Raw genomic sequence first — 18,268 nt, 5'->3', positions numbered from 1 at the left:
AACAGGTCTGTAGACAACGCCATAAACCTGGCCCTGCACTCCATCCTGCAGCACCTGGACTCCCCAGGAACCTACGCTAGGATCCTGTTTGTGGACTTCAGCTCTGCATTCAACACCATCCTTCCAGCTTTGCTCCAGGACAAGCTTTCTCTGCTCCACGTGCCCGACTCCACCTGAAAGTGGATCACAGACTTCCTGTCGGACCGGAGTCAGCATGTGAAGCTGGGAAAGAATGTCTCGAACACTCGGGCTCTCAGCACAGGATCTCCACAGGGCTGTGTCCTTTCCCCTCTGCTCTTCTCCCTGTACACTAACTGCTGCACCTCCAGCCACGACTCCGTAAAGCTCATCAAGTTTGCGGATGACACCACCCTCATCCGACTCATTTCGGATGGGGATGAGTCTGCCTACAGGAGGGAGGTGGACCGGCTGGTGACCTGGTGTAGCAGCAACAACTTGGAGCTCAACGCCCAAAAAACAGTGGAGATGATCATGGACTTCAGGAAAGCCACAGACCCCCCGCCCTCCCTCGCCCTCACCAACAGCCCCATCACCACTGTAGACTGTCACCGCTTCCTTGGCACCACCATCACCCAGGACCTCAAGTGGGAGTCAACCATCAGCTCCCTCATCAAGAAGGCCCAGCAGAGGATGTACTTCCTGCGGCAGCTGAAGAAGGCCAAGCTGCCTGTCCAGCTGATGGTGCAGTTCTACACGGCCATCATCGAGTCCATCCTCTGCTCCTCCATCACGGAGTGGTATGCTGGGGCCACAGCCAGGGACAGACACAGACTGCAGAGCATTGTGGCCTCTGCTGAGAAGGTGATCGGCTGTAGCCTTCCATCTCTCCACGACCTGCACGTCTCTAGGACTCAGCTATCAGCTTACCACACAGGTAAACTATCTTAGCCATTTTGTGCCATTCGCACATTCATTGTAACTGAAGTCCTTGCAGTTGTGACTTATACTTGCAGCTTGTAGCCGAGTTTGTGGAAGTTGGAGGAGTTGGTGTCTCCACTCCTCACTTCTGACTTACTGAGTATAACCTTTGACACTGCATGTTTTCCAGTTTTCCTCTACACTCTGGGAGTATTTGGATTTATTCCTTCAGGAGGATTACTGAGTTTTTGCTGACTGTTTGCTGGGTGTACACACACCCACCTAATCTGTTTTTGCTCCTGCCAGCAGTACTGGTCCGACAGCCTCGAGTGGTGGCCACCTGGGGTACCAGGACTTGGCGGCTCTGGTGTGTTGCAGGCCTCCGGCTGGCAGTGGAACTTCGTGAGTCCCGGCTCTTCTCTGGATAGGCGTCTCCTACCCTCGGGCCTGCCCACGTGTCACCATTTATTATTAATTGGACTCTGCATATTTTGGACTCTGTTTGCACCTTTGCATAATAAATTGTTATTTATTGGTATTCCTATTGACCCCTCATTTATGCCCCCTAACGTGGGTCCGTGCATTCACTTTCCCAACAGGATAACTTGGCCACGTCATGGACTCCGAGGGGCGTTTACCACCTAATGACCGACCAATGGAAGTGCAAGGTGCGCAGGATCCACCAGGAGGATCGCTGGGTGAGCTGCGGCACATTCTGTCTAACCTCACTGCTCGGTTGGATTTATTAACTGAGCAGGACGCTCACCTCAGCCGTAGGATGGAGGCTCTCACCACGCAGGTAGACACGCGCGCGTCAGGCATGGCTGCAGCCGCTCTCCCTCCAGTGGATCAGCCGCCAAACAGAGTTATTCCAGTGGTCATTCAGAGGTCCCCCCCCCTCGTCGCCCGAAGATTACTTAAGTCCCCCGGAACCGTACGGTGGTTGTGTTGAAACGTGTGTGGACTTTCTGATGCAGTGCGCGCTCGTTTTTTCACAACGGCCCGTTATGTAAATGTCTGAGCACAGCCGGGTGGCTTACGTAATCAATTTACTTCGGGGCAGAGCACGCGCCTGGGCTACAGCACTCTGGGAACGAGATTCATGGGTCCTCTCTACTTATACTGAGTTTATAAGGGAGTTTCGACTGGTGTTCGATCATCCCAATAGAGGCAAGGCCGCTTCTAATATGCTGCTGTCAATGAGACAGGGACGGCGGAGTGCAGCTGATTACGCAATCGACTTCTGCATCGCGGCAGCGAGGTCTGGTTGCGGCGCGGAGTGAGACTGAACACTTTGAGTACCTGGTCATGCCGTTCGGCCTCACCAACGCTTCCGCGACATTTCAGGCTTTGGTTAATGACGTTTTGCGGGATTTCCTGCACCGATTCGTCTTTGTATACCTAGACGATATCCTCATCTTCTCCCAGGACCCTGAGACTCATGTTAAGCATGTCCGTCAGGTCCTTCAGCGGTTATTGGAGAACCGGCTGTTTGTGAAGGCCGAGAAGTGTGAGTTCCATCGCACTTCTTTGTCCTTCCTGGGGTTTATTATCTCCTCCAACTCCGTCGCACCTGATCCGGCTAAGGTAGCTGCGGTGAGAGATTGGCCCCGACCGGTAAATCGTAGGAAGCTGCAACAGTTCCTAGGGTTTGCCAATTTTTACAGGAGGTTCATTAAGGGCTATAGTCAGGTAGCTAACCCCCTTACAGCCCTGACCTCCACCAAAGTCCCCCTCACCTGGTCGGATCGGTGCGAAGCCGCGTTTAGGGAGTTGAAACACCGCTTTTCGACTGCATCAGTTCTGGTGCAGCCCGATCCTAATCACTAGTTTATAGTTGAAGTGGATGCCTCTGACTCAGGGATAGGAGCCGTGCTGTCCCAGAGCAGGGAGTCCGATAGTGTTCTCCACCCCTATGCTTACTTCTCCTGCAGGTTGACCCCTGCTGAACGGAACTATTACGTTGGCAATCGGGAACTCCTAGCGGTGAAAGAGGCCCTTGAGGACTGGAGACATCTGTTGGAGGGAGCTGTGGTCCCATTTGTAGTTCTCACTGACCACCAGAACCTGGAATATATCCAGACCGCAAAAGCGTCTGAACCCCGGGCAAGCCCGATGGTCACTATTTTTTGGACACTTCAACTTCAAGATCACCTACCGCCCCGGGACCAAGAACATCCAGTTTGACGCCCTGTCCCGGGTGCACAAAGAGGAAGTTGGAGCAAGGCTGTTGGACCCACCAGACACCATCCGGAGTCCACTATCATCGCAACCCTCACATGGGACATGGAAGGAGTGGTCATGGAGGCCCTGATGTGAAACCCGGACCCCGGAGGTGGGCCATCCAACAGACTGTACGAGCCACCAGACGCTCGGACTGCCGTGTTGGACCTCTGTCACGGTTCCAAGCTCTCCTGCCATCCGAGGGTGCAAAGGACCGTGACAGTGGTCTGGCAGTGGTTCTGGTGGTCGTCAGTCGAAGCCAACACCAGGGACTACGTCTGGGCATGCACCACCAGTGCCAGGGGCAAGGCATCCCACCAACCGGAGAGGGGGCTCCTCCAGCCATTACCGGTGCCTCGTCGCCCCTGGTCCCACATCGGAGTGGACTTCGTCACGGGTCTCCCTGCGTCCCAGGGTAAAACGGTCATCATGACGATAGTGGACCGGTTCTCGAAGGCGGCCCACTTCGTGGCCCTCCCGAAGCTCCCGACTGCCCAGGAGACTGCAGACCTCCTGGTCTACCATGTCGTGCGTCTGCATGGTATCCCCATGGACATCATCTCAGACCGTGGTCCTCAGTTCTCCTCGCAGGTCTGGAAGAGCTTTTGCAAGGAGCTGGGGGCCACGGTGAGCCTGTCGTCCGGGTACCATCCACAAAGGAACGGTCAAGCAGAGCGGGCTAACTAGGACCTAGAGCAAGCCTTGAGGTGTGTCACATCAGCACACCCGACGGCCTGGAGTCAACACCTGGCCTGGATCGAGTACGCACACAACAGCCAAGTGTTGTCCTCTACCGGCCTCTCCCCGTTCGAGGTCTGCTTGGGGTATCAACCCGCATTGTTCCCAGCTGTCGAGGGAGAGGTCGAGGTGCCCTCGGTCCAGGCCCACCTCAGGAGATGCCGTCGGGTGTGGAAGAAAGGCCGCTCTGCTCTCCTGAAGGCCTGGACGCGGGCTAACGACCATGCGGACCGCCGACGAGCCCCGGCCCCAGCATATCAGCCCGGGCAGGAGGTTTGGCTGTCAACTAAGAACATACCTCTGCAGACGGATTACCCTAAGCTAACTGACCATTACATTGGACCATTCAAATTAGTTAAGGTGATCAGCCCTGCTGCAATTAAACTGCTACTCCCGGCATCGCTGAAGATTCACCCTGTTTTCCATGTGTCCTGGATCAAACCACACCATACGTCACATCTGTACCCCTGGACTGGCGCCACCTCCTGCCTGGATTATTGATGGAGAACCAGCATGGACCGTCAAGAAACTCCTACATGTTCGTCAGAGGGGCCGGAGTTACCAATATCTGGTAGACTGGGAGGGGTATGGCCCCAAGGAACGCTCCTGGGTGAAGAGGAGCTTCATTTTGGATCCCGCCCTCCTGGCAGATTTCTACAGAGAGCACCCGGACAAGCTGGGTCAGGCGCCAGGAGGCACCCGTTGAGGGGGGGGTCCTGTTATGTGGGCCGCTGAAGAGGAGGTACTGCTGGCCCACCACCAGATGGCACCCTGCCATGCTGGCACTTTTTGGCCCTTAGAGGGCGCACGGGCCTGCTGGCCTCCTTAGACACCACCAGGTGCGCTCCGTTGGCTGTCAGCTGTTTCTCATCCTCATCATCATCACTCCATAAAAGCCTGGGAAACACCATAACTCTGCCGAGTTATCAGCTTACCACACAGGTAAACTATCTCAGCCGTTTTGTGCTGTTCGCACATTCATTGTAACTGAAGTCTTTGCAGTTGTGACTTATACTTGCAGCTTGTAGCCGAGTTTGTGGAAGTTGGAGGAGTTGGCGTCTCCACTCCTCACTTCTGACTTACTGACTATAACCTTTGAAACTGCATGTTTTCCAGTTTTCCTCTACATTCTGGGAGTATTTGGATTTATTCCTTCAGGAGGATTACTGAGTTTTTGCTGACTGTTTGCTGAATGTACACACACCCACCTAATCTGTTTTTGCTCCTGCCAGCAGTACCGGTCCGACAGCCTCGAGCGGTGGCCACCTGGGGGTACCAGGACTTGGTGGCTCTGGTGTGTTGCAGGCCTCCGGCTGGCGGTGGAACTTTGTGGGTCCCGGCTCTTCTCTGGATAGGCATCTCCTACCCTCGGGCCTACCCACATGTCACCATTTATTATTAATTGGACTCTGCATATTTTGGACTCTGTTTGCACCTTTGCATAATAAATTGTTATTTATTGGTATTCGTCTCTCCTTTTTGCTTGTTTGCGGAAAATTCTTGCTTTGTGGGGGACCCCTAAACAATGTCCGACTGCAATAAAATTTGGCACAGATCTTTTATTTTATTAGTGGTACAAGAACAGCATGTGGCCCAAAAGAGTTTGTAACATTTGACATTTTGAACAGGTCTACTGCACATGCATGCAAATGATCATCAATAAACACCCCCTTCATGAAAATTGCAGGCCCTCGGGGCATTTAATGGAGTCAGTACAGCAAATGACAACACAATTCACCACATAAATCCAAGGTATTTACAGTTCAATACCCAACTCGTTAGTCTTTATCTGTGTGTTTTTTCTGTTTGTGTCTGTGTTTGTTTGTCTGTCTGTTTGTTTCTGTCTGTCTGTCTGACTGTCCGTGTGTGTGTGTGTGTGTGTGTGTGTGTGTGTGTGTGTGTGTGTGTGTGTGTGTGTGTGTGTGTGTGTGTGTGTGTGTGTGTGATTCATTAGATTGGACCCAAAATCCAGACACAAACCACAACAGCAATAAAATCAGTGATTTTATTTACCATTAAATAAGAGATGAGTATTGGGGACAGGACTTAGATGGTAGAACAGAGAAGAGGGGACACAAAGATAAGGTATAAAGAATGTGAAAACAAACTAAAGAGTGATGAAGGAAACCAAAGAGTAATCCAGCAAAGAAAGGGGAACTGTGACTAACTTAAACAGTGGCACATAATGAGACAGCATATGACAGGTGTGGTGATTACCATGTGAAGCAGCGGTGACTGGCGGATGCTAAAGATGAAAAAGTGGTTTGCAGTAAAGGTGTAGACTATAATGTTTTAAATGGAAGCAGGTACATTAATAAAGAAGAGACAGTCATATACTCCAAACCCAGCATCTGTCAGCTGGCTGTGCAAATGTATATTAATAAACTGGTTGACAGAGAGCAGTGGACCATTAACATACAGTGAGTTAACCCTCCTGTTATGTTCTGGGTCAAATTGACCCATTTTAAAGTTTGAAGATCTAGGAACAATAGTTAAAAGTACTTTTTCAGTGTGAAACAACTTCTGCTTGCCTTAATTAGTGTAATCAACATATAATATGAATGGTTCATCTCACATATTTGCAACCACCCTCTGCATGTTTATATCACATAGATACTGCTCGGGTCAGTTTGACCCAGCAGTCAAACTGGAGGTAAAAGGGTGTCAGAAATGTCAGACTATTTCTTTCTTTGCAACTCCATCCATCCATCCATCCATCCATTTTCTTCCATTTTATCCAGAGTTGGGTCGCGGGGGCAGCAGCTCAAGCAAAGCCGCCCAGACCTCCCGATCCACACACACCTCTCCCAGCTTCTCTGGGGGAACCCCAAGGCGTTCCCAAGCCAGCTGAGAGACATAGTCCCTCCAGCGTGTCCTGGGTCTTCCCCGGGGCCTCCTCCCGATGGGACGTGCCCGGAACACCTCTCCAGTGAGGCATCCAGGGGGCATCCGGAAAAGATGCCCGAGCCACCTCAACTGGCTCCTTTCGACGTGGAGGAGCAGCGGCTCAACTCCGAGCTCCTCCCGAGTGACCAAGCTCCTCACCCTATCTCTAAGGGAGCGCCCAGCCACCCTGCAGAGGAAACTCATCTTGGCCGCTAGTACTCGCGATCTCGTTCTTTCGGTCATGAGCCAAATCTCATGACCATAGGTGAGGATCGGAATGTAGATCGATCGGTAAATCGAGAGCTTTGCCCCCCTACTCAGTTCTCTCTTCACCACGATGGTCCGATACAGCGACCGCATCACTGCAGACACTGCACCGATCCGTCTGTCCTGATTTGACCCAGCAGAAGACTGCCCCTCCCTGAGCCTGGTTCTGCTGGAGGTTTCTTCCTGTTAAAAGGGAGTTTTTCCTTCCCACTGTAGGCAAGTGCTTGCTCACAGGGGGTCGTTTTGACCGTTGGGGTTTTACATAATTATTGTATGGCTTTGCCTTACAATATAAAGCGCCTTGGGGCAACTGTTTGTTGTGATTTGGCGCTATATAAAAAAATTGATTGAAATTGATTGATTGATTTGACGAAGCCAACAGAACCACATCGTCCGCAAACAGCAGAGACGAGATTCTGTGGTTCCCAAACCAGACCCCCTCTACACCCTGGCTGTGCCTAGAAATTCTGTCCATAAAGATAATGAACAGAACCGGTGACAAAGGGCAGCCCTGGCGGAGGCCAACGTGCACTGGAAACAGGTTTGACTTACAACCGGCAATGCGAACAAAGCTCCTGCTGTGGTCGTACAGGGACTGGATAGCCCTTAGCAAAGGACCCCGGACCCCATACTCCCAGAGCACCCCCCACAGGGTGCACCGAGGGACATGGTCGAACGCCTTCTCCAGATCCACAAAGCACATGTGGACTGGTTGGGCAAACTCCCATGAACCCTCGAGCACCCGATGGAGTGTGTAGAGCTGGTCCAGTGTGCCGCGACCAGGACGAAAACCACACTGCTCCTCCTGAATCTGAGGTTCGACTATTGGTCGAATTCTCCTCTCCTGTACTCTGGAATAGACCTTACCAGTTCTCTGCAACTGTGAGACATATTTCACCCCAATCACACACACACACACACACACAAATTTGTTTGTTTTTGGGGTGAAGTGGAAGGAGCTGGACAACACACATTGAGATGCGTATTTGGGGCTCCTCATCCTGGCTGGGGTGTATGAATTGACACCAGTCTGTGGGATGCAGAGACAGGCAGGGCTATATTTCGAGCCACAATGTCTCTGGAGACTTTTTCACATTTTCTCCAGAATAATCCGATTTGATAATCGAGAGACAAGGGCTGGTAGACACGAGAGAGACAAGCTGGCAGCTATTAGGACAGTGTGGGACAAGTGGTTAGAGCAACTTCCACTACTCTATAACCCAGGCCATAATATCACAGTGGCTGAAAGACTGGTGGCATTCAGAGGTCGCTGCCCATTTAGGCAATACATGCCTTCCAAACCAGCTAAATATGGGATAAAAATCTGGGCAGCATGTGATGCAAACACCAACTATGCATTGAACATGCAGGTTTACACTGGAAAGCCGGTTGGAGGAGCCCCAAAGAAGAATCAGGGCACAAGGGTCATTCTTGACATGGCACAGGGTCTCAGGGGGCACAACATAACCTGTGACAATTTTTCACAAGCTACAATTTGGGTTAGGAGCTTCTAAAGAGAAAGCTCACAATGGTCGGAACTGTCCAAAAGAACAGGGCTGAACTCCCGGCTGAGCTGCTGGTAATCAAGAACAGAGCCCCTCAATCTTCCATGTTTGCCTTCACAGACACCACAGCCCTGGTGTCTTACTGCCCCAAAAAATGGAAAAAATGTTGTGCTCATGAGCACTCTGCACAAAAATGCTTAAATCAGCACAAGAGAGGACCAGAAATCAAGCATGATCCTTGATTACAATGCCACCAAGGGGCACCAAGTTGACAACTTGGACAAAGTAACAGGGTTCTACAGCACCAAACAAATGACTGCGTGCTGGCCATTGGTCATGTTTTATAACATGATAGATGTATCGGCCTACAATGCATTTGTCATCTGGATTGAGTGCTTTCCTGACTGGAAAGTCAAAGCTGTACAAGAGACGCATCTTTCTCAAGGAGCTGGGGAAGGCGCTTGTGACACTGCACATCCTACACCTGCCAAGGACCCCAGCCGCTGCAGCCACGCTGAGGGAGATTCAGGAGAGGACTTCACCAAGTACGACACCAGTGTGTGAGGTGAGTAAGTAAGTGAGTCAGTGAGTAAGTGTGTGTGTGGGTGTGCATGTGTCTGTATAAGTGTATGAGAGTGTGTTGTGTGTGTCTTGGTATCAGCAAAAAGACACCATAGTAAAGTAATCATGGTCCACTTGTTTCTAGGTTGCTGCTGAGGGAAAAAGGAAGAGGAAGGGGTGCAGGTCTGCAGGCCATCTGAACATGTCAAGACAACCTGACCTGTGCAAAATTCATTTGCACAAAGGACAGTGTGATGACATGTCACTCGTGTGCTGTGTAGATGTATACACACACACACGCACACACACACACACACACACACACGTTCATATTGCGATTGCTTGTTTTTTGTATCGCGATTTTGTTCATTTCTGGTTCACAAACTGTGCATGTATGTAAAACTAAATTTAAATGTTAGGTTTCATTGTTATATAAAACTGTTGTGTTTTATATGTTGGCCTTTCAAAAGTACTAAAGTGGTGAAACATTTGATTATTTGATTATTATTATTTGTTTATTGATTACCACAATCAGTTTGATGATGTTTTCCAGTGGGCTAAAAAAAAAAAATCTCATTTGAAACAAAACATTCACATTCTTAAAAAAAAATAAAAAAATAAAATCAGAAACTAGGAAATTTGCCCATCACTGCAAGGTACCTTTGAAGATGCACAGACAGCGCATGCATGAGCGGGGTGCGAGCGTTTGGAGCTACGCGGAGTCTAAAACTTTTGGACTTTTGCACTATATATTTTGGGATTTTTAATCCTTGTTGCGCTACGCTTTTTTTGTTGAATGCAAATCCCTGATGAAACAAATGGGACCAAAGAAAGTTCAAGCGGCTGAGGATCTCGATGGCATCAAACGTTCCCTGGAGTATTTGTCGGAAGAGGTTTCTGTTCTCAGGCTGCAGCAGAAAACCATGCTAGACTTGGTCGAGGAGGTGAAGGCGCTGAATCTCCAGAATGCTGAAAAGGATAAACGGATTGCTTTTTTTGGAGAATCAAGTGTCAGACTTAGAGCAGTACACGTGAGTGAACAATGTGATTATCACTGGGCTGCAGGTCAAGCCACGCTCGTATACGCAAGCAGTGACCGTGGAAGTTGACGGGACCGCAGACGAGAAACTGTCAGATGCTGTCGAGCAGCAGGTGGCTTCTTTTCTTCTGTCCAAGGGAATAGAGGTTGACCCGAATAACGTGGAAGCCTGTCACTCGCTCCCCAGGAGAAATAGCAACGACAAATGGCCATCATCATGAGGTTTGTGAATAGGAAGTACAAGGCTGCTCTGCTGGGACAGGAAGGAAGCTGAGAGGTTCCGACGTCTACATAAATGAACATTTGACCAAACGTAATACAGACATCTCTAGAAAAGCCCGTATCCTGAAGAAGCATGGAAAGATCCAGGCAACGTGGACCTCCAACTGCAGGATATTCATCAAGCTCAACGGAGCACCAGAAGAGTCGAAGGTTTTGGTCATTCGAGATATCGAAAGACTGGACAGATACAACTGAGCACTGATGGGATTGGAGGTAAAACATGGGACAGTATAAACTTTTCACCATTGGGATGACATTTGATAACAACATCCAATCATCAATAGCTGTGGACAGATCATCAATTCAGATGGCTGTCAATGGTGGAAAACCAGAACTGAAAACATTTGATTACATAGAGTACAAACATCGGTGCATAGAAGAGGACCTCGTCCCAGAAAATAATTTCTACTATCACATCATTGATAACTGTTGCTATTACACAGAGGATCAGTTCAACATGTCGGTTAAAGTGGACAATAAGTTCTCTATCATTCACTTTAAAAGTAGGAGCTTGTATGCAAACTTTAACAACATCAAAGTTTGTTTGGGACAGTTCAAATTACTATTCAGTGTTATTGCTATTTCTGAAACATGGATCAGCCCTGATAAGGGAGCTGATTTTGAAATGGAAGATTATGAATTTAATTACATAAACCAAGTGGGGAAGACTGGTGGAGGGGTAGCTGTGTATGTGGACAAAAACCTGAAGTTTAAAGTCATAGAAAATATGACCAAAGTGATGGATGGCATATTTGAATGTATAACAGTTGAAATTATATGGGGGGGCACGAATGTAATTGTTGCTGCATGTATAGAACACCAGTTTCCAATATTGAAATCTTTAGGGCATGGTTTGAAGAAACATATACAGCTTCAACCCAAAAGATCTTCATCTGTGGAGATTTTAATATTGATCCACTGAACCCAAATAATCATAAGTCAACTAAAGAATTTATTGATACAGTGTACAGTCTGAGCCTCTAACCTAAAATTACCAGAACTAGCAGAATTACAGCTCAAAGTGTCACATTAATAGATAATATAGTTACAAATGTAATAGATAACAATACAATAAGTGGATTATTAATTAATGATATCAGTGATCATTTACCAGTTTTTGTAGTATATGACAACTGCTACAAGAAAAATGAACAGGATATTGGACAAAGGTTTAAATGAGTGATGACGGAGGAAGCAATTAATGCATTTAAAGAAGAACTGTTGGTACAGAACTTGGAGTCGGTATTAAGGGAAGGTAGCATTGATAAAGCATATGAAGCTTTTTTGTATATTTTTAAATCATTATATGATAGAAAGTGTCCAATAAAAAAATACAGCAATAAAAATAAATATTCTGACACACCATGGATCACAAAGGGATTGCAAAATGCCTGTAAAAAGAAGAACACAGTCTACAGAGAATTCATTAATTATAGGACTGTAGAAGCTGAGAATAAGTACAAGAAATATAAAAATAAACTGATAACTATCATACGGATATGCAAACAAGAATATTATAGCAAATTATTAGATAGGAATAAGAATAACATTAAAGGTATTTGGAAGGTTTTGAATAATATTATTAAAAAAGTTCTAGACAGTATAATTAGCCACAATATTTTGTTAATAATGAGAAAAACATTGATGATATGAATGATGTGGTAAATGAATTTAATAAGTAAATGAATGAGTGAATGAATGAATGATTTTTATTCAGCACGCACGCACAGACAAAATCTCTCATTTACAAAACAAGTCAAGAGAAAACAAAAATTAAAACATATAGAACAAAACAAACAATTTACCAATTTAGTGCGGCTGAAAGGGTGTGGGCAGAAGCAAAAAGCTTATCAACGCCCACCCCGTACATCAATTTCTGTGTACAAACAAAAAATAAACACAAAAAACAATTACCAGTCAGCAATGTAAAGCAGTGAAACATACAAAGTAATACAATGGACAAACAAACAAAAAAATAGCCACACAGTCAATTTACTTAATTACGCAAATAACAAGTTAATTATTTTTATACAGTCTTTTAAAACAAGCCAATGTACTAGATACTTTAATACAATCTAAACAGTCATTCCACACCCTTTACAGAAATGCAATGACTTTTAGCAGTAGTTCGAATCTTTCTTCTATCAAACACCAAAGATCCACGCAAATTATAACTGGACTCTTTCATTTTAAACAGCTCCTGGACATGTTGAGTCCATTTTTAACTTTATACATTATTTGTATTGTAAAATAATCAACCAAGTCATAAAATTTAAAAAACTGAAGACGAACAAACAGTGAATTTGTTGGTTCACGATATGGTTTTTTACTTATTACTCTTATAGCTTTTTTTTGTAACAGAAATATTGGATTAGTATTTGTTTTATATGTATTTCCCCAAACTTCAATGCAGTAAGTCATATAAGGGACAAGTAATGAGTGATACAATGAAACCAACAGATGTTGGGGGAGAAAGTATTGTACTTTGTACAAGATAGCAATAACTTTTGATATTTTGGACTCAATATGTTTTATATGAGTTTTCCAACTAAGCTTGTCATCAACAAAAACTCCAAGAAATTTAGTTTGAGATACAATTTCAATTTCAATACCATTTAACAATAACTTACTGCTTAAATTTCTAGGCTTATTTCCAAATATAATGCACTTAGTTTTACCAAAATGAAGTGATAATTTATTAGAGTCAAACCAGTATTTCATTTTTTGTAGTTCCCTCTCCACCAAGTCCAAGAGTTGTCTCAAATTATCTCCACTACCAATCACAGTTGTATCATCAGCAAACAAAATACAACTCAAAAATTTAGAAACAGAACCTATATCATTAATATACAGCAAAAACAATAATGGCCCAAGAACTGACCCCTGGGGCACTCCACATGTAATCCTCAAAAATTCAGATTTTATCCCACCAAGGTGAACACACTGATATCTATTATGTTAATAACTAGCTATCCAGTTAAAGGCCAGTCCTCTAATACCATACATCTGTCATTTTTCCAGTAATATGGTATGATCAATCGTATCAAATGCTTTCTGTAAATAAAAAAAACCCCAACAGTGTATTGCTTCTTCTCTATTGCATTTGTAACTTGTTCCACAAAATCTATTAAAGCCAAAGAAGTTGTTCAATTTTTTCTGAAACCATACTGCTGTTCGTTAAGTATATGATGTTTTTCTATAAAATCGTTCAACCTCTTTACAAATATTTTTTCCAGGATTTTAGAAAACTGTGGTAACAAATAGATTGGCCTATAATTTGAAAAAACATGTTTATCGCCAGATTAAAACAATGGTATCACCTTAGCGATTTTCATTCTGGAGAGAAATTTTCCAGTCATAAGTGACAGGTTACAAATATATGTTAAGGGTTTGATAATACAATCAATAATGTTCTTAATCAAAACCATATAAAAGCTAACAATGTCAGTGATTTTTTTCCCTTTAATTTTATGAACTATGTTAAAAATTTATTTTTCATCCGTTTCTCTAATATACACTGAATCCTGAAGTTTATTAATTAATTTACAGTTGTCCATAGAACACTTTGCCGTAGTTACAATTGAATTTGATAAATTTTTACCAACATTAACAAAATAATAATTAAAATAATCAGCAATAATTTTATTTCCTTTTACAGTTTGATCAGAGTCTGTATAAAAGTAAGATGGATAATCTTTAACAACTTTTTTGTTTTTAATGATTTCACCCAAGAGCTTCCAGGTTCCCCTAATGTTAGCTTTATTTTTCTCCAACAAATCACAGTAATACTGCTTCTTACACAATCGCATAATTTTTGTTAATTTATTTTTATATGTCTTACATTTCCTATCGGCTTCAATAGTTCTAAATTTTAAAAACTGCTTATACAATAAATTTTTCTTTTTACATGCATTCAGGAGTCCTTTTGTTACCCAAGGTTTATCAGTCCTTTGTGTATCTCCAGTTTTAGGCACCCATGGACAACGTTTATCATACAGATTAGATACAATAGAAATAAATGATTCATATGATTCATCAACATTATCACAATAAATTTCACACCAATTTTGGCGCAATAAATCCCTTCTGAGGTTCTCAATATTAACATTAGTTATTTTCCTAATAAAATGTACAGTTTTTGTTTGGTTCACGCTGTCCACTGATGATTGAAAGGCTACAAAAACTCAGAAATAAGTATTCCACATGTTATATTCCCTACAATGGCATTTGTTAATATGTTGTCAATGAGTGTTGATGTGTTCCTAGTTATCCTGGTTGGATGTGTGATCACAGGTTATAGACCCATACAAAACATAGAGTTTATAAATTCAGTTATTTGTAATTGACCATAAAGGTTAAAAAAAAAAAAAAAAAATCATTATTAAAGTCTCCACAGACAAACAAAAGCTTGTTATTATTAATTGTGTTGTACATGTTGGTCAGTCTATCCACAAAAGTATTGATATCTGATCCTGGAGCTCTATAAATGCAGCTTATAATTATATTTTTTGATTTTTTACATTTAATTTCAACTGTAACACATTCCATGATATTTTCCAAGGAAAATTATATACTATGTATAATTTCACATTGGTGATTAGAATTTACATAAAGTGCCACACCACCACCTCATTTATTCTTCCTGTTTATTGCAAAAAAATCATATCCCTCAAGCTGAACGTCATCCTCTAGCTTCTCTCTCAACCAAGTCTCAGTGATAGCTATAACTGAAAATTGCTTATTTGATGTTCTTAAACAGTCCTGAATTTTAGAGAAATTTGTAATGAGACTTCTGCTATTAAAATGTATAATAGAAAAAGTCCCATTTATTAAAGAGTATTCCTTCAGTTTCTCTTCAGTGAAATGTTTACAATTTTGAATAATATTTTCACGAAAAAAACAATCTGGGTCAATATTATTTTCAAAGTTATGAAAACTGTGTTCAGTATCTTCAAAGATTTTTAAGCTAGACTCCTGCGCAAAAGTTCCATCATCAAATGATGAAAAGCCATCCATAAGGTTAGTCATTGATCTTATTTGTGATTTTCACCATATTGTTTCATTGTTTACACCTTTCTTCAGTTAAACATGCTCAAATCATATTCATCTTTAATGCACAGGGTTTTAGTCTCTTCTGGTGTCCCGTTTAGTTTAATATAAATTTTGCAATTTAATGTTCATGTGGCCTGTATCTTATTTTGCTTTTTTAGGAGTCGAGCTTGTCTTGCAAGATCTGAATTCTTTTTGGTCAAGTGTTCATTTATGTACACATTAGTTCCCTTAAGTTTTTTTGCTTGCTTGAGAACCGCAATCTTCTGTTTTCTATTTACAGACCTCAACACTGTGACTTTTGATTGCGTTTGACCTCTCCAGGGTAAAAGGTGACAGTTTTCAATGTCTCCAGAGTTTATCGAAATTCCTTTAGCACTCAGAAAACAGATCGCCTGTTCCTCCACAGATTGGTTGTCCAACTCAGAGGGCTCCCCTCCTGGAGCCACTGCTCTTGCATAACTCTGAGGTTTAATGTCCAAACCCATGATGAGGAGGTCAATGATGAGGAGGCTGATGATAAGTATTTTGTAAATGTTGATGGAATGCTGGGAGAAAAAAAATCCCTGATCCTGGAACAGCTGATGAGTGGAGTGAGACTTTAATAAATAGAAATCTAAAGTCAATGTTCCTCACAACAGTGGAGGAGAGAGAAATTATAGAGACTGTCAATATAAGATGTCAACTGTGTCATGCTTGGCCCCGGCTCGGGGTTTAGGTCTTAGCCCTTGGCCTATTTCCTTTGTAATTTTCTGGTTTTACTTTTCATTAGTTCATACTTTATCTTGTTAGTCTCAGTTTGGTTCTGTTTATTGTTTTGCTTTGTTTATTATTTAGTCACTGGTTTCATTCAGCACCTCATCATTTAGTTTACAGTCATTCAGTTATTTGTTGCTTTTCCTTGTGTTACACTTTCATCACTGGTTCATTCTTTGCTTATTATTTATTGTGTAGTTTGTATTTGTTCACTAAGTTACTCTTAGTTTAGTTCTGTTTATCACATTTGTTGTATTATGCTTAGTCGCAGGTTTTTGTTATTTTTAATCTTCAGTGTTGCTCATCAGATTATGTCCTATTTGTCGTTTATTGCATTATTAAGTAGTCACCGGTTTTGTGTTCTGTTCATCACTTATTCTCTGTTTAACCAATAGTTTGTTTTGCCATTTTTATTGTATTCACTTTTCTGTATCAGTCAATAACAGTTCCATTCTAGTTTTAGTTATAATCATTAGTTTTCTTGTTATCCCCTTTTTGACATGTCCCGTTAGCTCTTAGGTTTGCCCTTTTGTTTTGCTCACATTAATTATTTGAGCACGTCATGTTTCTTACAGGTAGTTTTTCTGTCACTCACTTCTCTTGCACCGCTTTGTTTGCCCTCCCACACTCTCTTGCCTTTCTTCCCTCTTCTTTGTTCACTAAACCACACTTCTTTCCAGAACCTTCCACACACCTGCTTCATATCAACCTGATTAGTTTGTTCCTCATTAAAACCCTCACAGTTCCACAGCTTACTGCCCGATTGTTGACTTTGTTCACTCTCTTGCCTTTAGTTCATGTCCTTGTTTGTTTTTTACCTTGCTTGTTTGCTCTGACCTCTGCCTTGCCTTAATCCTGAACTCAGCTTGTATTTTCACTCTGCCTCTGTTTTTTCCTGTGATACTCCTCGACGCCGTTGGTATGACCTCAGCTCGTATTATTGACCACGTTCCAGCCTGTACCCCGTCTGATACCTGTGCCTCGTTATATGACTACCTGTGCACTGAATCTACTGCCTGGTCACAAGATAAAGCCTTTTATAATCACAGCCAGCCATGTCTGTGAGTCTGCATTGGTCTCCACCTGTTTCCTGTGTCAATCCATCACAAGCCCTGACAAACTGTCTGTGATGAGATCGATATGACGACAGTTAAAAAGGTTATCTAAGCAATTATTCAACCACTGACCTACATCTGTAATTTGTCATTTCAGATGGATAAACTTCCAAATAAAATGAAATCTGCAGAAGTCATCCCATTATATAAAAGGCAAAGGCTATTCACCCAACTGTTGGGCAGATATGTCATACATTGAACATTACACGCCCAACCATTGGCAAGATAAATATAATGTCTTATGTTATCCACCCAACCGTGACTGTGTATTTGACACATTTTGTGCATCTAAACTACGTTTTTTACACCACTTTTTTAAGGCCCTATTGTGGCATGAAAAGCGGCGTATGTTTGACACATTTGATGGCACCGTCTTTCATTACTGCGAAAAAAAAACACTACAATGGATGAAAGCAGACAAATTTCATAAGTATTTTGAACGGAAGCCTGTTAACGATGACAAAACAGTTTTGATGAAAAAATGCTGCATGTTGCCTGTAATATGGTGTTAGTTTGACACAGTTCCTTGGGAGTGATGAGCCAAACAGAACCGCTTTAGATCACAGCCCCTCTGTGGGCTGTGAACCCTCCCGCAGCTGGCAAGAAAATATCCGCCCTTTTCCCCCCGCATTGAAACCAGAAGTGAACTTACAAGTGCACTCATTGGTCCACTGTGGTTGGACGTATATGCTCGCGTATTTACTTTATTGAACCAACGGTTGGGCGTATAGCCACTCCGTATATATATTGTATATAAAACTGGAAACAGACAGCATTTCACAAATTACAGACCTGTTTCTTTACTCACACAATTTTCTAAAATATTAGAAAAAATTGTTTATTAGGAGATTGGATAAATTTATTAATAAACACAAATTGCACTCTGAAAGTCAGTATGGATTTAAATCACAAAGATCTACATCATTGGCAGTCCTTGAATTAATAGAAGATATCACCAGCTTCATAGA

At 43.2% G+C, this 18,268-nt stretch overlaps 1 protein-coding gene and 1 long non-coding RNA gene across 2 annotated transcripts in view; one reads left to right on the top strand and one right to left on the bottom strand.

Moving 5' to 3' along the window:
- Positions 1–18,268, bottom strand: part of rxfp2a (relaxin family peptide receptor 2a) — a 220,187-nt gene that overhangs the window by 105,621 nt on the left and 96,298 nt on the right. The window lies entirely within an intron of this gene.
- LOC117517275 lies at positions 13,098–14,931 on the top strand. The gene is made up of 3 exons (XR_004562692.1): positions 13,098–13,109; positions 13,723–13,734; positions 14,838–14,931. It is a non-coding gene; the product is annotated as an uncharacterized LOC117517275 (long non-coding RNA).

Source organism: Thalassophryne amazonica, chromosome 9 (genome assembly GCF_902500255.1).
Source record: "Thalassophryne amazonica chromosome 9, fThaAma1.1, whole genome shotgun sequence".
Classification (NCBI taxonomy): Eukaryota; Metazoa; Chordata; class Actinopteri; order Batrachoidiformes; family Batrachoididae; genus Thalassophryne; species Thalassophryne amazonica.
Note: the sequence above shows the minus strand (reverse complement) of the source record. Positions and strands in the feature narration are given on the sequence as shown.